The sequence below is a fragment of the Pinus tabuliformis genome, chromosome 8 (assembly GCF_031772625.1).
Source record: "Pinus tabuliformis cultivar Carrire ecotype Pingquan chromosome 8, CPIR1, whole genome shotgun sequence".
Lineage (NCBI taxonomy): Eukaryota > Viridiplantae > Streptophyta > Pinopsida > Pinales > Pinaceae > Pinus > Pinus tabuliformis.
The window spans coordinates 952148609-952166405 of NC_142294.1; positions in this window are offsets into that span (position 1 = coordinate 952148609).

Consider the following 17797-nt stretch of genomic DNA (forward strand, 5'->3'; position numbering starts at 1 on the left):
ATTGTGAATGTCTTAAGGCTATTCTTTAGATGTTCGTTATATATGTTTCATTCATGTGTACTAAGGAAATTGAACTATTTCAGTGACCTGGGTACTTATCCTGTTGAAGGTGTGTTGTATGTGGTTTAATGATCATTGTGTCTATGTGAAATATTTCGCTAGATAACCAAAAAATATTTTCTTCGCTTGTGTTTTTTCTCTATTAGGTTAGTACTATTAATTCCCTCTGGAAGCTCACTTTTGTCTCCCCCATCGTGAAAGGCCTCATTTTACACATTACAATCAGTGTTTCATAATTTCAACTTGCTTGTTTAAGGACTATGTATATGATCTCTTATGCTATTCATTGAAACCAAGGTGAGCCTTATAGTTATGGTGGTTGGGTTGATATTTGGGATGGGCCTCCTACTCCAAACAATATGAGGTCTAATTGGGACTCCACATCAGGGAGACCCCCTGTATGTTGGCGGTATCCAACACCATAAACATTTTGGTGCTAGAAGGAGGACCAGATGACAAGTTGATCTCTTTGAGTCTATTTGAATCTCTTATCATTAATGGCTCAGCCTCAAATCATAATCCAAAAATGTTTTTCCAAACTATCCCCTAGTAAAATTTTCATCTCCCTAGAGAAAATTTATGACTTGTCTCATTTGAAGTTTGATGGTGAGGGTAAAATATCCATAGTCGAGCATTTCTTTCAAATTTTCAAGTTTTGTGAATCTCATGAATCAAAGATGAAGATATTTCTTGTGTGATTTTCTTCCTCACCCTTGAAGGTTATGTTAATCAATGATGGCATTCCTTACCATCTGCTTCCATCCATTTGTTTGATCAATTCCTTGAGGAGCTTCACCAATATTTTTGTAGTCTGATTTTCTTCCTCACCATTGAAGGTTATGTTAATCAATGGTGTGATTCCTTGCCATCTGCTTCCATCCATTCGTTTGATCAATTCCTCGAGGAGTTTCATCAACATCTTTGTAGGTGTGATTACCAAGATGTTTTTAAAAGGATTAGTCAACTAATAATGTGCCCTAATGAATCAATTGAGGATTTTTCTAATTGATTCCTTCACTTATGTTATGATTATTTTGGAGAAAATTTGGATTGGAATTTCCTTAAAAAGAAGTTTGAAATTTGGGCTCAAATTTCTTTACATGGAAAATCTAAACCCCTTGATGTTTATTTTCCCCCAAATTTTGTAAATTGTGAGACATCTCTAATTCCAAAGGAGGAACCTACTATTCATTTTGTTCCTTTTCATCCTCCTTTTACAATACCAATTTGGGTGTCTCCTTATGACGATGATCAAGTTGGAAAATTTTCAAATCAAATTCCTAATCCATCTACTCAATTTTCTTCCACTTTCCATGATTCAAATCCAATGGAGGAAACCTTGGAATGGTTCATGGACCCTAAGGTGAAGCCTAATACCTTGGTTTATCAAGATGATATTGACTCTCATAACTCTAGCCTTAAACTGGTTTGAATTCTTTCCATCCTCTATTGTCTCTTTCTCATGATCCCTCTACCTATGATTTGCTTGATCAACCTATTCCAAATCCAAAAAGTGATTGAGTGCAAGGAATCCACTCTTCTTGGGTAGAGGAGAAGGAAAGTAAGGATTATTTTGATCTTTCTTCTCTTTTACAAAATCTTCCATGTCAAGATTATGATCTTCCATCCTTGGTTGATTTTGAATCTAAAAATATCGATGATGAATCAAATGGAATTGATTCATCTAATCAATTTAATTTTTTGTGAAAGCATCATTATGATGATGTTGGTTCTATTGGTATACATGGCACGAATGCCCAAGTGCACCTATTGATATTTCAATTTCTCAAGAAGATTTTTTTTGTAATATTTAGACCTCAAATCTGGTTCAGCCTAAGAATATGTTCTTATGGAAACTTACTCTTCTCCTCACAATCCCTTGCATTATATTGTTTGTAATGCATTAAATTGTGAAGGAGATACTCCGTGCTCTTTAAGTTTATTATCTAATAAGTTAGATTTGGAATTAACACAAGGTAGTGAGGTCATCCATGATGAAGATGAAGGTAAGCAAGTTATCAAGTATCCATTACATTCCTTATAATTTCCAATTTTGTGTGAAGAAAATTCTTCTATTTAGGTTACTCATGAGATTTATCCAATCTACTCATCCTTGGATGTTCAATTAGAAGAATTATTACTTGTGTAATATGTTTGTCGAAGATGTAAATCCTTCCCAAATCAATGACATAGATGACTGCCATTTGGATAGTAGTGATCTAGTTGGAATTATTGATGTAACCGTCCATGCACCATGCATGATTTGATTCAATCTTCAAAATTAAATTCTAAAATTATTGAAAGTTCTAGGACTCATCAGGGAGTTGAGGAACTTCAAATTTTTTTAATGATTATGTCAGGTTCTTGATACTCTGCCAAGATCCTTGCAAGAAGTGAGATCTAGATTTTCTTGCAAAATTATTTTCTTCGCATGGTTTCACGAAATGAAAACCCCTTCTTGAAATATGTTTGTCATTTTGAGTATAGCTCTTTCAACTTTCAATATTGGGTTTCTGAACAGAATGAATATTATGTTTCAGTTGATCATCCCTCATGTAAATCTCTTGTATCAAACTTGGGTTTGGAGTGTATACCTTTCATGGATGAGCAAAGTTGTGAAGTTTATCATCCTAAATATTATCTTTGACTGAAGGATTCATAGTTGTCACATTTTGAAAGTAATCATATCTTAATCCTTCCAGTGGATATTCTGATACTGATTATTTTCTTCATGGAACCAAATATCCTCTTCAGCGTCAATAAATGCTTATGTCACCTACTAAATCGAGCTCCTCTTTTTCATCTACTACATCTTGACTGGTCTCATGTGTTTTCCATATTAGCATTCCTTTTTAATGATTATGATGTCCATCCAATTGGTTGTCATTCACATGAAGATGGTTTGTCAAATTCAACATATGAGAAAGATGATTTATTTTTTCGAAGAATTTGCAAAGATGTTGAAAATTATCTACCTCTGTTTCTTCCCAACGAAGAATCGTATGCCTTGATCAACCCATGTGATCATTGTTATTGTTCTAAAACCTGTCATTCAATTAATTGTTTTCCCACTAGTGTACCTAATGATGGTTGTTTTCCATCTGTTGATATTTATGGCTTATCATCTCAATATTTAGATACGTTTCAAGTAGTAAAGGCACTTCATCCTTGGCTGATGGTTATGTCAGGTCCTCACTATGTTGACAATCCATCTGAATATAATCATATGCATTTTACCTTACAAGATTCTCATCTCGATCCCATGCCATTAATTGAGAAATTGTCTCTTCAAGGATTTTAGGTTTTTCGAGAGGATGTTTTTGAGTTTCATGATCCAATCTATTTCCAGTTATAAGTATCTTACTTAGAGAGCCCATTTGCTAAAGCCAAGTTTTGATCTCTTTTAATGTTTGCTAAGGAAGACAATATAAATGCAGGTACATTCACAAGGAGCTATCAAGGTTTATTTTATTATGGTTTTCATCATGAAGATAAGGTGGAAGGTTGGGTAAATATAGGCAATATTACACATATTTCTTCCTTTAAGAAAGGAATTCAATGTTTTGTGCAAGCTTTTCAAGTTCTTTTAGATATATATATATATATATATATATATATATATATATATATATATATATATATATATATATATATATATATATATATATATATATATATATATATTCACATTATTATATGTTGGTTTTAATTTCTCTTATCTTTGTGTTTGCAGGTTAGGACCAATTACAACGGCTTCATTGGAGATATCATTATACTTATCCATGAAATTCTAACTGAGTAGGTTAGGAGTAGGTTTAGTTGCATTTAGTTTCCCTTGCATTACATCCACCCTCTATCTTGCTCTCCATCAAGTCTTTGCATTTGTTTATTTATTATGCATTTTGTTTATGTTCTGCCTCCATTTTCTTTGTTCTTCAGCTTTGTTTTGTCATATTGTCATGTATGTTACTTTTGTTTTTCTAGTAAAACTTTGCAAGATGGATGCTCTTGTTGGCTCAAAAGACAACGTGATAAAACTTAGAGAGGGAAATTGTGACGATGAACAATGTTTGGTTAATTTGTTACCCCTTTTTTATCATGGGTTTACATATCTTTAAAGTCTATGATATTTGAATGGAAAATATGACCTACTCAAACATAAAGCCTTTGGTCAAATTATAAAGCCTGTATCTATTCTAGAATCCTCATTCCTCAACTCAGAATTGTAAGTAAATAGTTTTTTCTTACCGACCCAGTCAAGTAGAGAAAGGATAAGGGGAAACCTAAAGTGAGCAAACTAATATCAAAGGTTATATAAATACTTCTCTAAAGGGGAAACCTCCTCTTCTCTCAATAATTTTGGATCCCTCTTATTCCCGTTGAAAAGAATAAGCATCAAAGAAAAATCCTATTAAATAATAAATAACGGGTGAAATAAGAGAAAGGCTTCCTGTATAGGGAGGTGAAGCAAGTGATTCCATCGGGGTATTGTCTAGGCTCACTAGCAGCAAAACAATACTTGTGCTCTTGTAGTGACTCCTTCGGGGTACTTTCCAAGCCTGCTAATAGCAAAGAAACACCAGAGATGAAACATACTCTGAACATCTTAAACTCACTGCATATTACCCTTTCCTAGATTGAAACAATTGTGATTTGGCAATCTTTGATATGGAACAAAGGGAACTATATCTCTAATTGGGTTAGGTAGGGAAGCCAAGGTAATCCATAAGATGAACCAATACTTCTTGAAATCCTGAGACCTTTCATTTAGAGAATTAAACCTAAATAGAGAAGTTGGAGTTCTACCAATGTGTCACCAAGTGTTGTTGCTGCGATCAACACCCTCAAAAATTTTGCCCGCACTTGAATTTTGGATCCTACTAAGGATCCTATGATATGTTGTTCCATGGTCGATTGATGTTTTATAAATTGTTTAAGTATTATTCTATTTTTTATCTATCAAACTCACTTTCACACACATGCTCAGTCTTTGATGAGTTCATTAGAACACTTCCTTTGTGCAATCTTAGTTTAATGAACATGCAAAACATTGTTCATCAAGACAGTGTTTGTGCAATGTTCAACTCATGTCAACAACCAGTGTGCACTTTTATTGACGATCCCCCACACTTTGATCTGTTTGTACTTATATTTTGGTGAGTTTTCTCAATTGTCATCATTTGTGCATTTTCTCTTTTCACAAGTGTCACTTTCACATTCGTGACTGTCATTCTAACCTTCTTTTACTTTAATAAGTTTCATTTTCATGTTATCTTCACTTTGGCATGTGTAAATTTTAATGTCGTTTTCATTTTGCAAGTGTCTTATTCATGTTCCCCTCCTCTTGCAGTTAGTAATAGGTGTCTCTTTGTTGTTGTTTTAAGGTGTGACTGTTGTTCATGAGTCTTGTGCATTACATTGGCTTGTATTGATCGTTTTATCTAATTCCTTTAAATCTGATGAAAACACTTAAAGTTTTTCTATTATGAGAATTGAAATATGATTTAGCTTGTGAGTGAAATGTGTTCAGTGTTGGCAGTATATCATAAGATTGATAAATAGCTTTTTCTGTTCTAACGATTGGAATATGAAAAGAATATAGAGGTGTATATTAGTTTTGAAGATATTTCATAAGTTTTTAAATTCATCCAAATATATTAGTGTTGAAAATGTTTTGTAAGTTTGATAAAATAACCCATTTATTAATGTAAGATACATAAATTTTAACAGGTTGACGATAACCTTGAAATATCAACAATATTTTGCTACTAAACATACAAAAATTTCAAGTAAAAACAGATTGATAACCCGAATGAAACATGTATACTAAAAACTAATATATATACTTAACATTAACATTTCTGCTATATATATTCACAAATATATCTTCCTTATCCAGGTCCATATCTTCTATTTGCAAGCAACAACTACGATCTAAGCATTGAATCAAGGTTAAAGTTCCAATATTTAGCCACTCATGAACCTAAAATAATTAGAGTAATCTTCACATAATATCAAATATCATGGTTGGTATTTTGAACACCTTATGTATAAGAAAATTCTCTTATTGTAGGATTTGCCCTTATGTACATTATGGCTATTTTTCTCCCTTTCTATATATATTTCCATTTATTTTTCCCCAACTGGATTGCTATTCTGCAGGGATGCTACCAAAATTCTAGAGGTAGAAGCTGGTGATGAAACTTGATTTCATATTGCTTGTATCCTCCTATACTACGGGTTTATGGGTGACACATCTAGAGAGTTGAACAAGGGAGAATAAATCAGATCCAGATGTGAGGGGTTCGATCTGGGGGGTGATATAAGACGCATATGGTGAGAATCCTTCTACAGGAAATCTGGATATAGGGATAAGATCCTCTAAAGTACATGGTCATTTTCTCAATTGCCATCTGTAACGTTTCCACTAAAATGCTCGGCTGCTTGTAGGGAGGGAAGTACACCGTGAAGGGTGTAAATGACAAAAAGAGAACAAATGGAACCATCAGGAACATCTCTTTGATATGACCTTGCTTTACCTCTTTTCATCTTCATATTCAGAACCAAATAAGTTTGTGCGGTATCAATGGGTTTGTCCTCGTAAATCACTTGTCTCTTGGACATATTTTACTGAGGAATTGATAACACAATATGAGGATACAAAAACCAATATCTTATTTATCCAATTGATAAATCTCAAACAAAAGGGTTTAGTTGGAGAGCACATTGAGGAGCACCTTTTACACATTGTAGTGTCCCTTCCTCGTGAGATATCTTTCATGACACTTGGAGAGGGTGATTTTGATGCAGTGATATAAATATTATGCATGTTAGACTTATGGATATGCATGTAAGCTATAGACTTGGTGTAGGTCACATGGTTGCTATGTGCTTATGATAAATACTTATTTTGGTAAAACTGATTTTGATTAAGTGCATATTATCGTTGTTTTCTCTTTTGGTATCCTAGTTTAGATATAGTTGTATGACATAGATGATGATCAAGGATTGAGACACATAGATCCATGGATGATCATGGTTTTGTGGAACATATGGTTAATTATGATTTATAATGATACATGATTTTTATGATTATATATGCTTAATCTTGTACTAAGAAGGATGTGGCAAGGGACCTAGTCATTTCCAACAAGGATGCTTAAGTTATAAATGACCATGGAAGTAATTTCTGCAAAACCAAAATGGTTGTGGAATTCATGCACAATCCTTGGTAAAATGTGAATAATTTAATTATGAATTTCATTTGATTCCTTTGATCTATGAGATTGTGGTGTGTGCAGGTCTTGGACAAGACCTTACCAATGAACCATTAGATGGGTATGAGCTCATAATTAGTACCTTAAGGTGAAGCATGGATTTTCAAAGAAAAGTAGATGATAAGCCATGAAAATTATGGCGCGGAGTCGTAAATCCATGAAAGTTGAAGACGAGGAGTCTTGGATAAAAGGATTAGGGCGCTGAGTCCTAAATGCATGAAATATAAATACATGGAGTCTTGGATCTATAATAAAATGTTTAGGGCATCAAGTCTTGAATATTTAAAAATATCAAGGTGTGGAATCTTGGATCGTTAAAGTATATCAGGGTCTAGAGTCCTAAATCTAGTAAGGAACGACGATGCATGCAATAGGGGTGTGGAATCCCTATTCTCTGGAAGAAAAATAGCACTCATGGACAACTGAGGGATGACATTCCTTAATAAAACCTCTTTTCTAACAATCCTAGACTGACTTTATGAAAATAGAAATTCATGTCTAGCATCTAAAGCATGACTTTCCAAAAATAGTAAATCACCTTGCATAAATTGGTAATCAAGCGTAGTTGAAGGAAAATCACTTAACTTATCATTAATAAAACCTAATAGTTCAATATCGACTTAATCCACAATATTATTACTATTCTTATTATCTTTTATGAGACTTTGATATTATTATTAAAAGGGAATTATAAGTCACCTTCATCTCCTCAATCACTTCACACCTATCTCCTTGATGATTCTCATGGCTCTATGTAACCCTCTCTCTCTCTTTTTCCAAGGATAGTTTTGATCTTGTTTCAACCTCATTAAAAAATGAAGCAAGGACTCGAGGATATTTTGTTCCAGTCTCAACCTCGCTAACAAATGAAACTGGATGTAGTGAACATAGTTCCCGACCTTGTGTCAAGCTCGTTAAAAAATGAATCGAGGAGTCTGAGGATAGTTATAATCTTGTGTCAACCTCGTTAAAAAATGAAGCAAGGGCCCGAGGATAGTTTGTTCCCGTCTCAACCTTGCTAACAAATGAAACTGGGCGTAATGAGCACAGTTCCTGATCTTGTGTCAAGCTCATTAAAAAATGAATCAAGGCATCTTGAGGAAAGTTCTTTATCTTGTGTCAACCTTGTTAAAAAATGAAACAAGGGTTATGCGGATAGTTCTTTTACTGTGTCAACCTCATTAAAAATAAATAAAAGAAATGAAACAACTCCCTTTTCCAAATCGAGTCTTTGATTAAGATCCCATAAAATTTGAGTTGAGTCTTTCCAAGATCTCGAAAGTGAACATTCATTCCGTCCACCTCGTTGAATGCAATGAAGCTTGGGGGGCACGTACCTTGATTTGCATGTTTATGATGGGGGCATGCAAACTTATAACAAGCATAGATTTCCGTTTCAAGCTTGTGTAAACATGAAACCGAATCAAAGCAGAGTTCTCCATGGTTCAAGCTTGTGTAAAAATGAACCCATACCTGATTTACATCTTTTGATTGCCATTTTTATCCGCTAAATTATTCTAGATGAGCCTTGGTTGTTTCATTTCATCGCCACCATCTCTTTGGCCAATCGTATGCTTTCACTTGATTGTGATGAAAAGGTGACTCTATCACTTTCAAGGTTTAATAATCCTGAAAGGACAAGTTCTTAGATGATCCTTTTCTTTTAGGGATTTGAAAAGGAACGAAAGTGACTACTTTGGAGAACTAGACAAGAGGTTTACCAAAAAAACCACAAAACAACATATACACCTTGGTGATCAAATGAAAGAGAAATGACCCAGGACTTTTTGTATGACAGTCAATCTTCCCAAATGCTATGTTCGGTGCGTTATGATTTGTAAGGCAGCAGACACGACTTCCTATGGATGTAGGATGATAAACTAGTGAGGTCTCCCAATATATACTCGACGGTACGGGGAGAATGAGTCCGTACTAGCAGCTATTGAGTCACAGAAGGAGGAATCACCCAACCTTAAGCAAAAACAACAGTGACTAGGTTTAACGACGCTGGAGAACATCTCTAGCCTGGACCTCTAAATAATGTGCATTAAGTTCCAATGCATTGTTAAGTTCATTCAGTTAATTTTGGAGTTACTCTTGGATTAAGTTTCGGTTTTCAGGCCCTACTGAATGCATCTCAATAATTCCTAGAATGGAGACACAATGAGTGAAACACCATTCGTTTCGATGAACAACTACCTAAAGGAGGGTAAGGAGTTCATTTCCAAGCGAATGCAAACCAAGACAAGCAAATGCAAGCACTAAGAAACATAATGCATCAATACATTAATCTCACAATGGTTAAGGGACAAATTCCCCTAGGGTCTTGGGTTGATACCCTAGCAGATCAGAGGTTGTCTATACAGAGAAACACACATTCCATATAGCCATAATTCTAATATAAGCAAACTATATGATAAGGGGCATACTTGGGGGTCCTTCATTTTAGAAGATCCTTCCAGGGTCCAAACCCTCTTGAAGTTCCTTTTGCTCCTTCAACCTGCAAAACAATCAATTCAAGAAAGTACAACAGTATATGGATAAGACATCATAAAGAAATCATCTTCATAATATATTGAAAGGTAGTTAGTTATGCAATTAAACAACCATTCATATATGAATCATAACATGGATATCATAAACATGAAGAATATTTATATCATGAACAAAGACAAGTGTTTCTTTTATTATAGACAAATAAAGCACATAAAGGAATAATTTCACCTGATTCGTCCTTTCGCAGGCTCCAAGCGGAACCGTCCTCCGGATTCGTCTAGTCTCAAGCCTTTAACAAACTCCTTCCATGACTTACTCCATGATATCTCAAGTAGTAGATAGACATCATCACACAAGGAAACAAGAGTTTCCTGTAAATAAGGGAAGTGCAGGAGGCACTAGGATCTTTAGACCTGGTCAAGGAAATCTCAGCATAGTAACCTATCTCTCTCTTCTCCCTTCCCTTAGGCCTTCCCATTGAAGCCTTTTTATACTTCTCCCAAAGTAGTTTTTTAGTTGGGAATTTGTTGGGAACAGTTGGGCCACAGGCACTAATATGTAATTAGCAGGTAAAAACACGATCTCCACCCGAAATTAAGGAGATTTAATTTTTTTTAAATGTTTTAAGACATATATGTGGGTTGGGTATACACAGACCCACGTACACATGCGTTTAGCTCAGGGCAATGTCGCATATAGGGAATAAAACACTATTTTTTAAATTTTTGACTAGGTCTGGAAGGAGGGGTTGCCATGTGCCATGAGTGCAGCATCACAAACCTCAAGAGTGAGATTTGGAGCTATAACAGATGCCCCCTAATATATGAGGTCAGAAGGGGTACATGATGGCCGAAATGTATTAAGCAAGTACATGGAAAGGAAATTTGTCAAAAACTGAGAAGGACTTCACCAGAGTTCAGCCTGCCAAGCCACAAAAGGAGATTAGAAAGAAACACTGTCTGAGGTAGGCATACCCATGCTCAGAGAAAGTACAACATGTCCACATAACAAGTACAAGTGGATACACTAAGTATACAAGTATAAAAGACTGGAAAATACATAATGGATCATCTGATCACAATCGAACAAGTACATGTCTGAATATCACATATAAGAATGTAAATGATGCTGAAGAATGAACCGGATCACTGATATCAAAGACTGATCACAAAAAGTACCAAATGAACATGATGGAATAGGATCGTACTACACTGCAAACTCAGGTGCTGGCATATAGAATGTCGCCATGACTGACTACAACATATAAGGTGGAGTGGTATCAACTAGCAGCAACATGAGAAACTGTCAAGTGAACCAATGAATGTTGATACAACCTGAGGTCTTCACCGACTGCCGTGGTACATTTCTACACTATGGGAATAAATGATCTGAAGTCGACCATGTGAGAAATCATTTGATTACTGGTCATTGATGTATACCATTAACAAACGCAAGACTACTCACCGATAATGATAATGAGCGTCAAGGTACCCAGTACAATCTAACAAGTGTGAATAGATGAGTTGCAGTCGAACACTTGTAAGAATCTATCAATCAAGAGACAATGATGGTTTCCCACTGTCGATAGCGAAGGATCTGTCACTAATGATTGCAAACCCCAAGGTACTACCAAATGGATTCTAGATCTCTGGCCCAGAGCAATGAGTCGTAGTCGATGGGGAAAGATTCACTAGAAGGAAGGAATTAAGGCATCCTTCATCAATCTAGTGCGAGTGTAACCCGTAGGCCAATGATGTGGAAGGAATCAGATGAAAATGACGTAGTAACCCGACCAAAGCACATTTCCGGCATACACAAGATGTAGCTAGTGCATGACAGAAACCCTCTGAACCAACCAATAATGAAAGCTGACACAGAGGTGAGGTATCCACCAATAGGGTCAAATGGAAACCAAGGTATTGCACGAATCCCAATGTGCGATAATGTAAGCTGATGTCGAACACAAGGGAAACCACTCAGTCAAAGACCCATGATACTAATCGATGCTAAGCACAAGGTGACCTATCAATAATGAAAATAGGGCCAGGGTGCAACTCTAGGCCTGTCCTCAGAGCAAGATGTCGTCATCGATAAGGACAAGACCCGCCAAAAAGAAGTCAATGGAGACCTTCTCAAATCAGCATGAGTAAAGGAGCAATATAGCTAATGTGATGATAGACATGATACTGACAACCAGGGATGGCCAACTAAAAAATGAGTCAAGAGACATTGCAGAGAGGCCGACTCAGGCTAACTTCCCTTGAACAAAAGCACAAATCAATGTGACTATGTGGCAACATATGATGACTCTGTACAAGTTCGTCATGAAGGGGGCACAAATGAACCCTCCATATGATTGGAAGAGATAACCAATCAGTGGAGAACTGACTCAATAACAAGGTTAAGGCGTACCTAAGTCAAACTAAATCCCGCCCAAATGGAGGAGACTTTGTTTTCGAGTACTTTGTTCAAGGGCGACATGACTGACTCTAGCTGCCAATAATAAATGGAAGTATTGTCCCGTTCCCACTCTTTTTGGAATATATAATTTTTTTGTCTTTTTCTTTTAAGCTGGAAAAAGAATAAAAGAATGCTATAGTATAGTGGACCCGCCAAAAAGAAGTCAATGGAGACCTTCTCAAATCGACATGAGTAAAGGACCAATATAGCTGATGTGATGATAGACATGATACTGACAACCAGGGATGGCCAACTGAAAAATGAGTCAAGAGACATTGCAGAGAGGCCGACTCAGGCTAACTTCCCTTGAACAAAAGCACAACTCAATGTGACTATGTGGCAACATATGATGACTCTGTATAAGTTTGTCATGCAGGGGGCACGAATGAACCCTCCATATGATTGGAAGAGATAACCAATCAGTGGAGAACTGACTCAATAACAAGGTTAAGGCGTACCTAAGTCAAACTAAATCCCGCCCAAATGGAGGAGACTTTGTTTTCGAGTACTTTGTTCAAGGGCGACATGACTGAATCTAGCTGCCAATAATAAATGGAAGTATTGTCCCATTCCCACTCTTTTTGGAATATATAATTTTTTTGTCTTTTTATTTTAAGCTGGAAAAAGAATAAAAGAATGCTATAGTATAGTGGAAAGAACGAGTATCGGTGAAATAGATGGTCTAGTTCCTGGGATTGGAAAGTTCCTATGCTCAATGAAGGGAGGTGAAAACTGGTCAATGACACTCAAAGGTGTGTTCCTTCCACAGGTTAGGGTGTGTCAAGTTGCAGAAGTCAAAGATATGCAAGTTTGATTTTGCAGTCGTCATGGTCAAAAGTTGGCTTAAACACGAGTCCAAGTGAAGCTGGCTCAAGGCCAAAAGGTGCAAATGGTCAACATGCAATGCAATAGTACAACTCAACACAAAGGACCCTCTAGGGTACAAAGCCAGAACGAAAGCGAAGAAGAAAAGATGAATGAGTCTTCATCACATAAGTCGTGGTGGGACTACAGAGGACTCCCGAGCCTACTCAAATCAGAGCAGCATGGGCAACAAATGTCAGTGAGGTGCTAACTATGATGCCCATGTAAAGGATGGATTCTACCATCGTGTCATGATTTAAAGGATTGGTGAGTGAAGATGGTTTACGAACCATAACATGATGGGATCGACCCTATGGTAAATGTATCGACAAATGGAGGCTAGTATGCATAATGCAATGGAAAAAATGGCTTCCCTAACCTATATGCCAGTGAGAAAATGATACCTGCCATGACAGGTCAACAGTCATGGAATCGTCTCCAAATCGTCGAAAAAACGTCCAAAATGTCCTGAAAATAAAACCATTATCGACATTCCAAGCTCCCAAGTTAAAAGTTACATGAGGCCAAACAAAATACAATTTTGAAAATTTTTTGCATTTTCAAAACCTATAAAAGATTTTTTGGACTCACCATTTTCACCATTTGAGTTTGAGAGCAGAGAAGCGGAGAAAAAGGAGAAAACTTTTCATACGCCAAATTCAACCGTTCAGATTCTTCCAAAATCCCCAAGTAACTCTTATACTTTTCTTGCAATCGATTGTGACTAGTTTTATAATTTATAATTTATGTTTTACCGTTGAATTTTTTGTCAAAAATTTCACCACGGCGTATACGTGGGTTGGAAATATGAAACCCGCGTACACGCGGGCCCTACACGCGACTGTGTGCAAATGGACCCACGTATACGCCGTGAACATTTCAAACAAAAAAACTAACAGTTTAAAATCATTTTTTCTTCAGGATGCCAATCACTTGGCGAGAAAGAGAGCATACCTCAGTGGATGATGAGGTCATGAACAATCCTAATGCTTTGGATGCCTTACGGGGATGTGGTTTGCTAGAATCCTTCAAACTTCCAAATATGAAAGCAAACAAACGTCTGCTTGAGATGCTCATTGATTACTGGAGTATCGATGATGATTCGTTTATGATTGACCAGATGACACTCTGGATAGAAGTGGACGACATTTATTTCATCACAGGCCTTTCTCGAAGGGGAGAGGTAGTACATTCTAGGGGCAAGACATGAGGTATTCTCTCGATCGAGGACTACGTACATATATATTTCCCGGGACATCCGGAGAAGGTTGGAAGTCAAATTCCAATCAAACATGTGGAGAGTCTATTGCTGAGGATAATCTTGTTCATTATAGCTAGAGTGAACGGATCAGCTTCTCTGCACCAGGCATCATGGTTAACCATGAGCTTAGCAGTAGACTGTCTCACCACCATGTTTGACTGGTGTACTCCTCTTCTGGCCAGCTTGAAAAGCCAGCTCACTTCCATCAAGAGAGGGTAGACCAAAAACTTCGGATATGGGACTATTTTGTGTTCTTTCTTTTTTGAGAGGGTCCCTGCACTCCGCCCTAGAGTGGCGGTTTCCATCAGCACCCCATGAGATCCATGCATGGGTAGGTGGGCTGACCTGATGAAATGTCTAGGAGGTGGGGACATCCCACGGACTAAATTTGACGATGACTTCTTTTCTTGGTGGGATCAGCAGATCATCGCCATAGATGGCTACCCTTATGCTAGGTTGGATTTCTGAGGAGATCCCGATCTAGTATTACCACCGACCGCAGCATGGGGCGACATTGGTAAGTATTTTTTGATTTTTTTGGATTTTTCAAATATAATAATAAATTTTGAAAAATGTCTTTGATAGGATTCAAATGACTAATATGATGATCATGTTCTAGATATTGGGCCAGTACGACCAAATGAGTTCCCACGGCACAGACGTCGCGGTCGAGGGGCCGAAGAGGCAGCTGCAAACACAGAGCAACTACTTCACACAGTCCAGTGGCACTTAGTGAGACTCACTCACAGAGTACCGATGGCAGTGGTAGAGGATCTTCCTGAGGATATGCAATGTCATGTGGTTGGCATGCCACGAGACTGGGTCTGCACTTTTAGGCATGTGGCAAATGTAATAGTTACCTACTTAGCTGCTCATCCTGAGCCAGGGCCTTAGATGTACTAGAAATTATTATGGGCATTTGAGTCCCAACTTTGTATATTATTTTTGGATAGACTTATGTACACTCGAGATGTTTTATGATATATATATACAGTTCGACTTTTTGATGCTTGATTTTATTGTGATGAATGATTGATGTGCCAATCTACTGCTTGATTAGCGATAGAATCAGCTAACCAATTATGAGATCTTGGAATGTGCAAATAATTAATATAAGTAAATGATCTTTGCAACAACCTCACCCTTAAATACTGGCGATATAAACAGGGATCCCTTACCTGATAAATGTTATTCAATTGTGACCCTATCAATTGTGAATCAAGATAAACTACTAATGAGTCGATTTCATAAGAAATTGCCTCGGATAATAAATTAATGACGGCAGTATACTCAGCCATATTATTTGAAACGGGACCAATGCATACTCCCCTTGATACCATCAACTGACTAGTTGGATAATAGAGTACCCAAGCTGCGGAAGCGAGGTTCCAAGTGTGCCGACTAGCACCATCAGCGAATCCAAAATAGACCAAGTCATCCATCAACACCTGCCATAGTAGACCAAAAAGTGCTGATATCAAAAACTCTCGATGAGATATGTACAAATATACATAATGTACAAAGAAGCCATTGCCTAGTTACTACTTAAGCAAAGTACTTCTTGAGGTAGAGCCCATTTTGGGGCTCCGCCAACCTGTTTCCTTCAAAATCGATTAACTCATACGCCCCTTTTTCTAAAACTTGTTTAATAATGAAGGGACCATACCACATAGGCTTAAACGTGCCTACCCCCAAGGTGTCCTTATCTTGGTCATAGACCAAGACAAGGTCACCTTTAGAAAAGACTCGAGGATGGACAGCTTTATCATACTGCATTTTAACCCTTTTCCTATTAGCCTCATTCATCGTGGCAGCATATCGATGCTACTCATCGAGATGTTCCAAATGAAGGAGGCACTCTTTGAGACTAGAAGTCTCTGGAAGGAGCTCAAAAACTAACTTAAGAGATGGAATTTCACATTCGATAGGAAAGATAGATTCCATCCCATAAACTAACTAAAAAAGTGTAAAACCAGTAGCAGTCTTCACGGAGGTTCGGTATGCCCAAAGAGTCGGACACAACATAAGATGCCAATTGGACCGATTTTTGTCGATTGTCCATTGCAGGATCGTCTTAAGAGTTTTGTTGACTACCTCGACCTGTCCATTGGCCTGAGGATAATAAGGAGACAAATGTTCCTGCCGGAAACCCAATTTAAGAGCTAATTCAGACATTAGTTGATTCTGGAAATGACTGCCATGGTCAGTGAAAATCTCTCTCGAGATACCGAATCTTGAGATAATCTGATTAAAAAGGAACAATGTTAGCATTTAGCTATCATTTTTATAAGTGGGCATGGCCTCGGCCCACTTCGTAAAGTAGTCTACAGCCACGATAATGTACTTGTGATTCGTCGCTGAAGGCATATTACAAGTTGTAAAATCGATACCCCACTTAGTAAAAGGACCGACAGTGACAACGGGAAAAAGTGGAGCTGGACGTGCACGCATATTCCGAGTATAAATTTGACATGGGTGACAGCGTTTGACCGCTTCAACACAATCTTTGAAGAGTGAAGGCCAAAAATAGCTGGCACATAAGATACGTTGGGTTGTAGCAAGCCCTGATAGATAACCACCACAAGCTCCACTGTGGCAGTCATTGAGCACTGACTCTGCTTCCTCTAAGGTTAAACAATGCTGAAGGATTGAATCAACCCCTCGACGATATAATGTATCACCTATGATAACATAGTTCTTGGCTAGGTGACGTAATTTCCAACGTTCATCCTTAGAGAAAGTAGAGGAAAACTTTGAAGTCTGGAGATATACAATGATATCTCCATACCAAGGGTCGAGTGAAGAGATGAGGAATAAATGTTCATCGAGAAAACTTTCCTCATAAATAGTATCCTCTCCACAAGGCAGCTCGGAAATTAGCTCAACGAAAACCATGGATTTCTTAGACTTGGCGGATAAGAACTCGAGATCAAATTCTTCTAAAATGACTATGCATCGGTTATATTTTCCCCCAATCACTCACCTACTGAGGACAAACTGAAATGGATTGATCGCTGCTAAGACAAAAATTTTGTGTAGCAAGATATAATGACGGAGCCGCTGGACAACATGGATAGCAGTCAAAGCCAACTTCTCAACTGGAGAATATCTAAGTTCAGGACCTAATAAGCCTCGGCTCAAAAAATAAATCACATGCTCTGTGAGAGCATCATCTTCCTGAATGAGAACCATACCAATGGTTGATTCTGTTGTAGTGAGATATAAAAGGAAGTCCCTACCATAATCCAGTGGATTCAAAAGCAGGGCAGAGACTAATTCCGTTTTCAAAGCATTGAACGACCATTGCACAAAGTCATCCCATACAAATGGAACTCATTTGCATAGCAAACGCATAAACCCTTTAGTGATCTCAACATAG